The 13,644-nt window shown below is 39.6% G+C and overlaps 1 long non-coding RNA gene across 1 annotated transcript; it reads left to right on the forward strand.

Moving 5' to 3' along the window:
- The first annotated feature begins 312 nt into the window (after positions 1-312).
- On the forward strand, positions 313-10,746 carry LOC118494316. The gene is made up of 3 exons (XR_004896432.1): positions 313-398; positions 646-766; positions 10,493-10,746. It is a non-coding gene; the product is annotated as an uncharacterized LOC118494316 (long non-coding RNA).
- Positions 10,747-13,644: the final 2,898 nt, after the last annotated feature.

Raw genomic sequence — 13,644 nt, forward strand, 5'->3', positions numbered from 1 at the left:
ATTGGATCTATTAATTTTAATTTGCAAAGTAACACACATAAATACAGTCATACATGTAGTGGAGTAAAAAACACAATAGTTGCCTCTGAATTGTAGTGGAGAATAGCCTAAATATAAAGTAGCCTAGCAGAAAATGAATAAATACTCAAGTAAAGTACCTCAAAATTGTAGTTAAGTACTGTACAGTACTTGTACTTATACTAATAATCATCAAATCTCCGTATGTTGGCTTTTATTTCGAGCTTTTCGTGTTTGTGAATTGACCCTGACGGACAGGTGGATGAGTGACAAATGTCCTGCCTATAAAAAATCTGATTGGACGAACCTACAGTCTCACTAAGCAATCCATAACGTCACTGGTTGCACGCAACGAACGTCAAGTGCGCACGATGGCTGTGGTAAATAGTTTAGTTTGCTAACTGCAAAACGGCAGGACTTTGTTCTTATAAAACATCCATGTAGCATTAGCCTACTAGGAAAAGGCGCTAGACAAACGGTAGCCTACTATAATGCAAACGTTGGAATCGCTCTGGGGGTAACTTAGCTAATATGTCCTGAAAGAGCAGTCACCAAGTGGAACATGATGTTGATGCTAACATTGCTAACGTTAAACATTCAACCTAAAATGTTTTTTGTTTGTTTTAGGTTATGAAAGACAACCCCATTTATACCCCAGGGACTGACAGTGAATTAATTCTGTCCAGTGCCCTGGATGGTCAAACTGCCCATGGAGGTCCTCCATGGTACAAGATTTTACACACTTCAGGTATGTACATGATATATATCTACCTAAGTTACTTTATGCACATTCACTGTTTAATATTTGAATTACATTACATGGAAAAGGCAGTAACACACTAGGAACATGAGCTTTTTATTCATAGTATATTGCAAAATTAAACGTTTTTGGTCAGCATGATATAATGCAAAAATGATATGACAGCTTGCTGGCCAAATAAGAACCAATATTAGGGCTGCACGATATGAGAGAAATATCTCATTGCGATTATTTGGGAGGGAATGATCATTTTAGTATCATTATTCTCATTTTCATTGGAAAATATGAAAATTAAAATATGGTGATATTGTGGTTTTTGCCAGGATCTGTACCAAACAATTTTTTCTTTAGTCTGTAAGATACCATTTGTAAGCTGGGACTTCTCTGCAGCACCACAATACTTCATTCAGAATGGTTTGACACATATTTTGCCTTTAACAAATGTCGTGTCCTCCCTGCGATTACAATATTGCACTAGTCTGTATTGCGATTTCGATAAAATTGCGAATAATGGTGCAGCCATAACCTATACATATTTACTTACTCTTTCACAAGAACAATAGACATCTTGAAAATGCAATGCAATCTGGTACAGCAGCCCTGCTATAAATCCTACTTTTGTAAAACTTAAAATATCACATTTTTGTGGAGACTGTCGGAAAGGTGTTCAACTTTGTGGTCATTTTGGAGGTCATCAGTTTGTGATGGTTTATTTACGCTACACTCACGTTCATGCTGGTCCGTAAATGTTTTCATTGCATGAGGTGAAGCAATTTCACAGACATGTATATTAACATTTATATTAAGATGTGTAAATCTTGGTCACTGTACATCCACCTGAGAAATGAGCTTACATTGTTTTTATGAGTAATGTCTGAAAATGCTTAGAAGCCACTACATCTATTGTTTAGATGCTTAGAACTCCCAACATCCTGATCATTTTTAGTCAGCAGGTTTTTACACGAAACCTTTCACCCTTAATTCTCCATCAAATCTGTACATTTTGGATGCATGTAATTAAGTACGCAGGCAATGTAAATGAAACGTTTCAGTAAGTTTTCATGACAGTGATATATATTACATAGATCATCTTCACTTATTTTGAATTGCTAATTAATCAACATTATTTATTCAGGAAAAAAGCAAACTTTGTAATTAGCACATGGCTTGATCTGTTGCAGCAGACTCAGCAAGAATTAGGAACTTTGAATTTGATCTGGAAGTCTAAATAACTCATTAGCATTATGATTTAGTAAATGTTAACATAAAGTCGGGCAAAAACAGTGCTGCTAATGCTTGACGTGTGGATGATTATATTAGTCAGTAAATTAACAGACAAATTAATCTCTGGGCAAACAATTCTATAATGTGGTGTGTATGAACACAGGCTTCTCTGTTTTTCCAGGAGAGTAATGTTTACATTCAATAATTACTGACACTAGACAGCTTTGTTGTGCGTTTTGGTGACATTACATTACATGCGAAGATTAACTTGTACTGACAGGCGTTCGTTTCTTTTTGTTTGACAGGATAAAACAATCAGTCAGCTTTTCAGAAGGCACAATAAAAGCAAAGCATAAACTGGTTTTCTTTCTGGGTGAGGCTCAAAAGACAAAACATTTGGTCTAGTTTTCAAGCTGGACTGGTGCTTTGTAGCAGGCAGTGAGTGAGCACATTAATCTAATGCATCAGCAGGTCCACATTTGTTTTAATGCAAACTGAAGAGAAGAAACGCACTGCATCTCAAGGGAGAAGAAGCTTAAAATTTCAGTCTAATGATAATGGATGATAAATATAATGAGTTGTCCAAACATAACAAATGGAATGAATTACTGCCTTAGAACCAAGTCTGTTTCATTAAAATACAATAAAAAGGAAAGATTAGTTTTATATGGGAAATAACTTTCCTCTTTTGCGTTATTGATGAGCGTAAGGGGAACATATCAAGGTTGGCTTGAGCCTCTGGTCAATATTGATAAAATATTGCTACTGTATAGTGTAGCCATTTTTCTTGGATGCTCATGTGACATTAAGCTAAATCGAATTATTATCACCACTACTGACCCCTCAATAGGCGACATGAGTCAACGCTGGTCAAAGTGTTCAATGACGCCTGTTTTTGGGAGGCAAGATTATCGGAAGTGAGAAGAAGCCATGCCCATTTGAACGCAAGAGGTGACTGAAATACAGTAGATCATTCCTTGGCCAAAAGCATACACTTCCATCTGTCTTGATGATCTTATTCCCCAAGTAATGTCCTTCCACTTTAATAAATGTTGTGGCGGGCCTGTGTTCATAGTAGTCAGGAATGCTGGGATTATGTGCTGAGGCCACACTCTCTCTGAGACGACCTTGTATGTGTAACAGTACTGTTAGCCCTCGCCCTCGAGCAGTCAAACACACACTCAATCACCCCTGTAACCCTTGCAGTCAACATCAGACTGTCGCAGGCCGTTTGCTACAATCTCAATTTGTATTTCGTCTCAGACTGTGATGACTTGACAGAGAAAAATACGAGGATTTGTCTTGATCTTCAACCCTCCCTTGGGGAAGTAAGTCTTCACCTTGAAGTTTAGCAACTGCATGGCCACCTGCCTTCGACCAAACACGTCCCTTCATCGGTTACAGTTTGTGTTACTTTACAAACAGTTGGACAAATGCAATTATCCACAACATTTTTCAACGTTTTGTTTTCTCTAAAGGTGAAACATCAGGAATTCAGCATTTAGATATATGTTGTACACCGTTAACTAAATGCATGTTTTCAGTTTTTCTAAGATCATATACAGTATTTGCTAATAGGGTTGTTTGTAAACATTTTTATTACATTTTTAGGAATTTAACTTTCTGTCTTAGTATTTTGCCCAGCCACAATCGTTACTGTACCTGTCACCACAGCCTGACATCTCTTCACCTTTTAAAGTCGTACAATCTTCCCAGGAGCCTAAATATTAATGTTTCATAGTCAGAAATTCCTACTTTATGTGGTAAAAAAACACACAAATAAAAACCATGCATCACAACATCAATATTGCAGATTATTTTCTCAATAAATTGATTCTTTTAGTCATTTACAAATATGAAAAAATTGCCATCACAGTTTCCCAGAGCCCAGATTGCATGTTTGTTTTGTCTGACCAAGAGTCCAAAACCCAAAAAGAGTTTTTTACAATGATACAACTTATAATAATACTATATAATATATATTGCAGATATTGCAAAGAAAAAAGCAAATCCTAGCCTTTGAGAAGTTGAAACTAATGAATAATCTATCAAAATGTTGTCTATTGATCAATGAACAGATTCATTTCAGTTTTTATTTACACATTTCTAAAGAATCTCTGTTTTTCGTTTAGTTAAATCAGTGTTGACTTTTTCAGTTGACAGCACTTAGCTTTACAGTCATGGCAGCAGCCTCAAATGGTAGAGCAGTCCTCTGCCAAGCCTGCATCAGTAAACACTGCAAGCCTCTAACGGTGATGCACTGTAATGGCTCAGTCTTGAGCCTGGCCAGAACATCGCATGAGGTGCTAAACAGCAACTGGCTATAAATATAAGTGGTAAGCACTGCCAGTTGCACTCTCGCGGCTGAAATGAGCCCGATGATGGGAGCTTGAGAAAGAAAGGGGATATCAGTGGTCACTAAATCATTCTGTAATCAGCTCTCTATGCAGGATCATCCATGCATGTTCAACGCCCCATTCTGGAAGGCTCTGGCAACAGAATGCTCCAGCTGACCCCATCTGTACCCCATCTCGTTTTGCATTATCCCTAACCCATAAAAGTCCCATGCAGCACAAAAGAGTTAATGATTCCCTTTGTTTTGTTGCGGGGAACAGAACCAAAGCAAATGACAACAACAAATCCATCAAACTTAGCAGCAGTGAGCACATCAGCAGTTTTTGCCAGCCCACTAGAGGCCTAAAATGCACATATTGCATGCTGGCCCCCCAAGCAGCAGGCGGCCCTGGGACTCGCCAGCCCCTCGGTGGCCAGAGAAGACTTGATAAATGACTGGAGCAAACTTCTCTGTCACCAGTGAGGGAGGAGTCCCCGTCAGTAAGCTACATCATCCTAACAGCATTATTCTTTTCATGCCCGTTGTCGATAACAGCGTCCTGTGATTGGCGTCACGCTTTGCACAGGTTAATTGGAATCCTGAACTGGAAAACAGCAGGGGAAAAGTGCAAACATCGTTGCCCAGAGAATCACCCTACGAAGACCATGAATATGTGTGTCGATTCCAATCCATGACAAAGACATATGTTAACAATGTTTGTACAGTACAGTTTGTACAACTTGTTAACAATGATTACTTATAAATATATTTTATTTTAAAGTAAGAAATTAAGTTTCTAATCTTTGTTTTCTGAAGAGCCGTTATAGATAGATGGTACATAATAACAAGACCTACAGTATGAAACCAAAAGATTTTTCATTCTTAGTTTTGTAACGGGCGTTTATAGAGATAAAAGGTCTCGTTTTAATATGAAAGCAACATTTCTCAGAGTACTTGGGGATGCTGTAGAGCTCACTTTCCAAGATGCAGTGGACTATTGAAGTCCATTACTGGATTGGCAAAAAGGTAACTCAATCACTGCATGTCTCCATCCACATAAAAAGCATATACTCAGACCAGAGGGCACCCATATGTTCAATGACCTATGGCATAAACACAAGAGCAACACCTTGACAAAGTAGCTTAACATGATGGAAAGCCACTATGAGATCTACAGTTGGCACCTCAAACATAGCTTGCAACTTTCATCAAAATGAGAGTTTAAAACCAATGCACTAAGCAAATGTGAACCATGTTATCATGGTTGTGCATCTGTGTGCAGATTCTTTAGCCACATGTCAAGATGTGGACAAACGCAGGGCTATTACACTAGAATGGACAGCTTTCCTCATCAGGGCGAATAGAGGACAATGTCAGATGGCCTTATTGATAAGTTAATGAGGCACAAAACGCTTCCTAGAAGACCCATCCACCACCCACCCCACAACCATCTCCTCAAATCATTGATTTACACATTATTTACATTGCAGTGTTTACATTGCAGAAATAGTCTAGGTAATTAAACGTTGCGTCCACGTGAACACAAAACTTAACCATTTCCTTTACTCTTGATGCATAATTATCCTACATGGTCTTGCTGACATATGTTTGCTGTGTTGTGTCGTCAACGGGACGAGCAGCAGGGAAATCCCTAATGAGACCCGAAATACTTGTTTCATGTTTGAGCAGTAATGGAAATTACTTTTCCTTTTGGAACAGGGACAACGAGAATCACCAGAATCACCGAGACAGCAGATCAAGAGTAAAATGAAGTATGCAAATGTAATCATATTTATCAGAGAATGCTTATGGCAGAAAGCTATTAATTTCTCCGCTGCTTCTTGACACTTTAACATATGCATCACCTGCTTCGCGCAAATGATTATTTTTGTGTTTTCCATCTCTATTGACAGAGCATTATTTTCTTTTCCATTGCGTCTTGTTATTTTTCTAAACTTTGTCTGTAGAGTGTAATGGCCTCTGATTGAAATTTCATTCAGAAAAAACTAAGTGAAATACATGTTGTGTATTTAATGGAAAAAATAATTGCACGTCAGATGAAACAAAGCATGACGCATAGTAACCAGTGAGAGTGACTGAAAACACAAGTCAGCAAAGAGGTCAGGCTGCTCACTCTCTCATTCGCTGCAATTACTCACTACACTCATTCATTTACTCACTCCATCACTCTCTCACCTGACTCATCTATTGCTCGCTCGCTTACTCACTTACTCACTAATTTTGGTTTCCATAAGACAATTGACAAATCCCTGTAATACAGTAAAACAGTTCACATCATTGAAGTATTTTAGAACAGTTAAAATATATGTTTTCATTTCCTATTGGATGATCTATTGGATGATTTTTTTATTCTATGGAGGTTTGAGTTTCAACATATCCCTTTTCAAATAGGATAGGTAAAACCCATTACAATAAACGGCAAATCATATGGCCATATGTCTATTTATTTAGTTGCACACCAGCATTGCATTACAGTAACGAGACTAACTAACCAAGGATGCAAGCATTTTAGCTGTTAGGTTCCTCTTAAACATCTGCCCTTAATGTCCTTATGTACAATATATGTGACAAAGCAACTTTTCCAACATTTTTCGAAACCTTTTCTGGAATTGTACAAACTACGCTTCCCTTTCAGTCACTGCGAAACAATCATCTCAAAAGCAGCAACAGTATTGCAGCATGAACAGAAACTGACTATTTAAAAACACTGTAATCATCAGACATAATTAATTAACACAAATCAGCATCAGATGGGCAGATTATGGCCAAATATACCGTACAGTATTTGCTACTACTACCACCATAAAAAAGTCTGTAAATCGAGTGACATATACTGCAAAATGCAAAACTATAGTTCAAGAAATACAACTTGGGTGTAAACATGCCCTAACTGTTTTGTACTGACCAGGATTCTACAGACTCTTTTACACAGAGATTCTCCAATACTTCTGTAAAGAAGATCCACCGGTACGCCGGCTTTTACACTGAACAAAACAACACCGGCATAATGCTGCCCCAGTGTGTGATGTTCCATAGCATGCCAGCATTCCGGAAGCCAAAAAGACGTGACGTGTAACACAAAATGCGGGTGCCGGCTTAACGGCGGAACAACTCTGTCCCCCCATTCTGCGCTCATACCTTTTTTATACAGAATGGCAAGGCGGAATAACGGCTCAACATTCCTGCCTTGAATAGGCTGTGTGAAAAAAGCTTATGTAACTGCTATTATGCTGATTTCAAGTTTTCAGTTTTGTGCTTACATAGGTTTTGCCTTTCCAGCATTATCAGTACTATACTCTATATGTAAACATGGAAACTTTAAATTCGTGACAGAAAGTACTGTGGCAATACCATTAAAAAAGGCATGGTAATCTGGTCACTACAGTAAAGTAGTCTAATTGTAGGACAATATTACATTACTACAAGTAATATATTACACCTTTCAACAATTGATAAGGTGAATTATTAATAAGCAGTGTTATCCTCCTCAATCAGGAAGGTGACCTCTGCAGAATTGTGAAACTCCACCAACATGCAGAGAGCTCTTGTGCTCTCTCTCTCTCTTGAAGCACAGTTGCTGCATTCGAATTAATAAAAAGCAACATTTCCTGTAAAGACTGTCTGTGAGACTACTGTACAGGAGTGCTATTTCAATTCATCCCTGGAGCAGCCCACAGGAATTGAGCCCATATTGAGCTCACTCCCGGGCTCTGAGAGTGGTCAGGAAGATTGATTTCTGGGCCAGATCTCCGCTCACTGAAGACTGAAGTGCATTTTGGTTAGAGCTTGCGTATCACCCGACCTTGTAGGTTTGAGAAGAAAACAAAACTAGAAACGGATAATGAAATACGGTAAAGATAGAATATAATCTAAGGGCATTCAGAGTTCTGGTCATTCATAATTATCGTCTATCATAATAGAACTGCAGGCTATCATATCTTCACTATGTATAGTGTAACGACCTGTGGGTTATTGCAGGGACAGTATGGTGGTGATCACTGCATCTGCCAAAGTGCCTCTAACCTTTTGAGTATCCCTTATAATTAGCGGGGAGAAGACATGCAAAAAATACCAGATGGTAACATTATTTGATAGTCTCCCAAAATGACGACCATGGTCCTTTAATTCTTGTGTTATAGTTTTAATTAAAATGGCTTGTCAAACCGACAATTTACGCTAAATTGATGCTTTGCATGATGCTATTAATACAATGTCACTGACATTCCTATTAATTACCCTGACTAGTTGATATCACACACATCTTCATTATCGACATAAAGATTAAGATTGCCTTAACTGTTAGAGGACTGGGGAACCCTAAGTGATGCATTCATCTAATGTCCATTCAATATGAATATTTGCTCATTTTGAGGCTGGCTCAAGTCATAAATGGTGTACCTTACCTGTCATATCTGATATTCGTGTTTTCTTGTTATTTATTTTTTTGTGTGAGACCTGAGAAATGGCACAAACAATGACGAGCTTGTTAGGGGAAATTGTGGACAAAACAAGCCACTATTTGGCTAACCAACCAGCTAATACTGTATGTCTGATGATGCAGTTTATTCACTTTACACCACAGCATGTCATTCAACAATCAAGCAGAGCAAATTATTTGTTAGCAAAGTTATTTATAACTAACTACTATCGCTAATCTACACATCTTTTCGGTATTACACTAGCAGTACATTCACAATACGGTTCACTATCAGGCTAGCTCAACTCAAAGAACAAATGCAAGCAAGCATCGTGCTAGCTGCAAGCAAAACACTGGCTGAATTTTATTTTGTGTTATTTTGGTTTAATATGTATTATTCCTGATTGATAAGAATGAATTATCATAAATATTATATATTATCTGTATAATCTATAGTTTCAATCATTTTTGCAACACAATATTAACAACCTACAAAAACAATAAAATGACTCAATACATTTTTGACATACTTTGTAAGCAGAGATAAGGCATGGGTGAACGTACTCCACAAGAATGGCTATTGATAAAAAAAAAAAAAAAAAAAAAATAAATAAATATATATATATATATATATATATATAAAAAAAAACATGTTAGTTAGGTTGAAGTGTGTTGTGTGAGGCCCAGGTTGCAGTAAGTGAACAGTTCAGTCAGGTCTGTCTGGTTCATCTGTTTTTTTCCGGTGACAGGGTAGTCATCTTCATTCCCTTTGTCCTTACTTTGGAGCAGGAGGTAATATATAAAGGTCTGCGCTCACATGAGGTGTCTCCCTCACCACTCCACTTGTCCTCCTGGACTGAATAATGTCTGAAGCTTCAGTCTTGGCTTGATATGATGAGTTATGTTTGGATTTCAGAAAAGTGGACATTTCATTTTTTTTGTCTGATGTAGACATTTTATGATGCGGTCATCCCATTGGTTTTGAGGTTTTATTGTCCGAGAAGAATCGTGTCCTTTTCACATTGTTAGCTTAGGAATTTAAAAATGTCTTAGGTGTATTTCTAAGATATATACATGTATTCTATCCCACATCATCCAAGTTAAGGAGTTCACGTTTAGAGTAATATTTAGATTATTGAATATATTTTTCTAAATGCAAGAGAAATGAGCGAAAGCACGTAGCAGCAGTGCGGATGGTAAGTTTCTATATTTCCTTAACATAATAAGACAAACCACATGATTTATTTGATGGTAGTGTATGCTAATTGTCCATGGTTTACGACTGTTTGTCCACACTGTTATCCTTTTTGTTTTATGGCTCCAACCACAGTGAGCTCAAAGTCAAACTCAATATGATGAGGTATTAGCCTCCGCCACCATTTCACTCAGACATGTCAAGGTCAGGTCACTGTGGGATTGTCTCCAACCCCCAGCGGCCGCAGCCACACATCTTCCCTCTGTTGGGGACACACATTATTTGTGTTCAGCCCATCACTGCTCAGATGGGCTGTGCAGAGATAATAATACCCCCTTTAACCTTCTAAATGATTACAATTGTAAGAAAACAACTGCTTTTTCTGCCACTGTCACTACTTTGATTTTGATTTCAGGCTAGATTTTCATTTTGTCACAAGAGGTAGCAGTTTGTTGTACTGTTTACATCACAGATATGTGAGCAACATGGGCATTTATACATACTTGATCCGTGTTTTGTAAGGGCTCCATCCTGCAGTAATCCTCCAATGATGAACCTACCCAACTGCCTGATGAACTTGTACTTCAGAGCAATGAGACCTCCAGTTTTCTGCAATGGTGTTTACTCTGAGGCTGCCAAAGGAGGAAGGCGAGGGGATCTATTTGTCCCAAGGTGAGACATACTCTACAACACCCCAATGTTAAATAAACACTCCCCAGACCTCTGGCCAGCTCACTCCAGCCACTGGAATACCATTGGTGTGTCTAGATGATGGAGGGCTATTGTTATCTATCGCCTCTGCACTCGGCTGAGAGGCCAAGGAGAAGGCTGGCCACAGCAGTGCGTTACAGATAGACTCGCCCACTCACATTAAGTTATATTTGTTGGTCCTAAATAAAAATAGAAGAGATTTTCAGACACTTTCTTAGAATAACATCTGATTGAAGAGGGAAAGAGGGAGAGAGGGAAAAAAAATTAGAGCGCAGCTCAGCATGTGTTTCATCACCTGCAAAGCCAATGAGGGAGAGCGTCTCCGCGTCAACAACTGTAAAGCGTATCCCAGCTTCTGCTGCGGCTGCCATCTCCGCTGCACGCTACACTAACCAAGAATGTGTATTTCTGCAGATGATTAAATCAATACCATTTTGACAAGACTTGTTGGAACATGCCTCTTTATTTTACGCAATTCCTTCCCTTTCGTCAGGGAGCATTTATCAACCTGCCGGGGCGCTGTCACCTAATGGAGATTGTTCTTTAGTCTGCACTTGATAGAAGGGAACGATTATGATGCATGTCGATAGTTTACAGAGATATTGACACAGGAACAAAGAGCAGACCCTTGCGGCTGATAGCCTTTTCCCTCAAAGCACCCTGGTCATGTTTCAAACGTGTCTTTTACCTTCAACACTCCTCCCATGATGATTTCCTTCGTTTTAGTGGTCAATTAAGGTCTGGAGGCCCCATAATGCTGCAGTTGGTGTGAGGACTCCAGTGTTCCCTTGTATTTACTTTTCAACACAAGCCAGGCATTCCTTCCTCTGTCATCTTTAGGCCTTAGCCCTTCCCTCCCAAACACAATATCTGTCACCTTAGAAACACCCTTCCATGTAGTCTTTGTTTGGCACACAAGGAGTTAATAATAAAACCAGCCCAGGGTGTGACAACAGGCCCTGAATATATTAAGCTTGACGGAGACAGGAATAAGAAAAGGTGGGATGCATATAAAAAGAGGGCGGAGAGTGGGAAAACAAATGATGGGCTCTACCTATAAATTCTTCATCTGCATTGGCTGATTGGAATGGCTTGACTGTGCACTCAGCTGTGACTTAACAACTAATCCGGTTTGTAAGTTATTATTTATCTTCAAGAAAGTTTGTCAAACTTGGGCTTTGATTTTCTACCCTGATTTCCCTCTTGTGGCTCGCTCTCGCACATGCTCCCCACATAATTTATGACTGCCTCTGGTCTTGATGACAGATTATTAAAAGTAGAATTAGTTTTTTGCGCGGGATTTCTCCACTGGGAATTGGGAAGGCAGTGCTCTCCGCGGAAGGTCTCTTACGAGGTCTCCATTACTAATAGAAGTTTTTTTTCTCTGATGGGGGGCAAGGAGACTAATGATTTGAATTTACTGTGGCAGCCGTCACGTGGTCTGGAAGGCATCAGTCGAACAGACAAGAGGTTAACTTCCTCCCTGTGGAGAGGTTTATTGGATTGTTTAGCAGCAGAAGGATAATGTTTTTGTCATAGACTGCTGCGGCAAAACAGCGGTGTGGCAGAGAGAAGGGGAGAAGAGAAATGAAGGGAGGAAGGACACAGAGAGAAAGGGGTCCAGGGATGGATAGAGGGGCAGAGAGGAAAAGGGGAAGAAATCGAGAAAACAGCATGATCGGAGCACAGTGAGCAAGGCAAAAGCAAGTTATTTCTAATAAAGGTGTACAGATACTATAAAGCACAGTGATAGCATGCTATTCCTCTACAGCTCTTACATGTACTCAGGGAGAAACGCATTCAGCGGTGTGCACAAAACATAAGTACACACCACACATTCAGTCTCACTCACACACAGACAAAAAGAGAGATGTTAGTTCCTTTCACCTGATGGCCGTTTGGAGCTTGTACTCCCAGCATGCCTCGGCAGTATGGGTACCAGAGGGGAGTCACAGCGCAGCTGAGAGCCTCGGCTTAATCTTATGCATCATTAAGCACTCAGCGGCAAGCCAGCGCTGTTCATATACATCATCCACGCTTAATAAACATAATGATGACATAAGATGTAATTCTAGATGAATTTTCATTTTATAGGGAAATGGAGAATTCCTGTAGAAAGGAAAGAAAAAAAAGTAAATTATCTGGGAAGTACAAAATAAATTATGTTTTTTTACCCACTTAGATGAATGTAGGTGTTTGGTGCATTTGAGTTGGGGATAGTGTGTTAGGCTGCATAGGGATGTGGTGTTGATGGTGGCGATGAGGCTTTTGGTTATGGCTGTGGCGGTGATAGTGTGGCAGGTGTGGTTGGGTGAGAGGCGGGGTTGTGGCAGAGCTGGGGGGGGGGGGGGGGGAGAAAAATAGGGGTGGCCATTTTGAAACGTCTGCAATTTTTAATTCCTAATCGCAGGGCATGATGGACAGGCTGAGACACCCCAGAGTGTGGAGCTCATCCATCATGGGAAGAGGAAACTAGAGAGAGAGAGTGAGAGAGAGGAGATGTAAAATTTCAGATGGAGTTACCTTACAAAGGGGAGAGGGAAAATAGATTCCCGATAAAAGGGAAGGATGTGGGAGTGAAAGGGCAGCGGGTACTGTGGGAGGGCCTCACGAGCCTTAGATTGCTTCATGTCTCCCTGCTGGGACTCCGGGGTAGCTTGGCCTGGAAATGAGTTCCGCTTTCAGGGACTGTACCAGACATTGAATCACCCTGAGAATCATCCTCGCTGCACTTGTCTTCAGCAGATAGAAGATGTAATGTGGTGGTGACCTGGCAACGGTAAAGTGAATACCAATGGGATATAATCAACCAAGGAAAACAGCCGAGATACTCAAACACAAATGCAAAACTCTCCAGGATTCCTTGCTTCAAATTGTCTCTGTAGCGTTTTGTTTCAGAACCAGGATGCCTCCATTTGTAAAAAAAAAACAAATTGACAAAAACTAAATCCTTGAGCAGACAC

Source organism: Sander lucioperca, chromosome 22 (genome assembly GCF_008315115.2).
Source record: "Sander lucioperca isolate FBNREF2018 chromosome 22, SLUC_FBN_1.2, whole genome shotgun sequence".
Classification (NCBI taxonomy): domain Eukaryota; kingdom Metazoa; phylum Chordata; class Actinopteri; order Perciformes; family Percidae; genus Sander; species Sander lucioperca.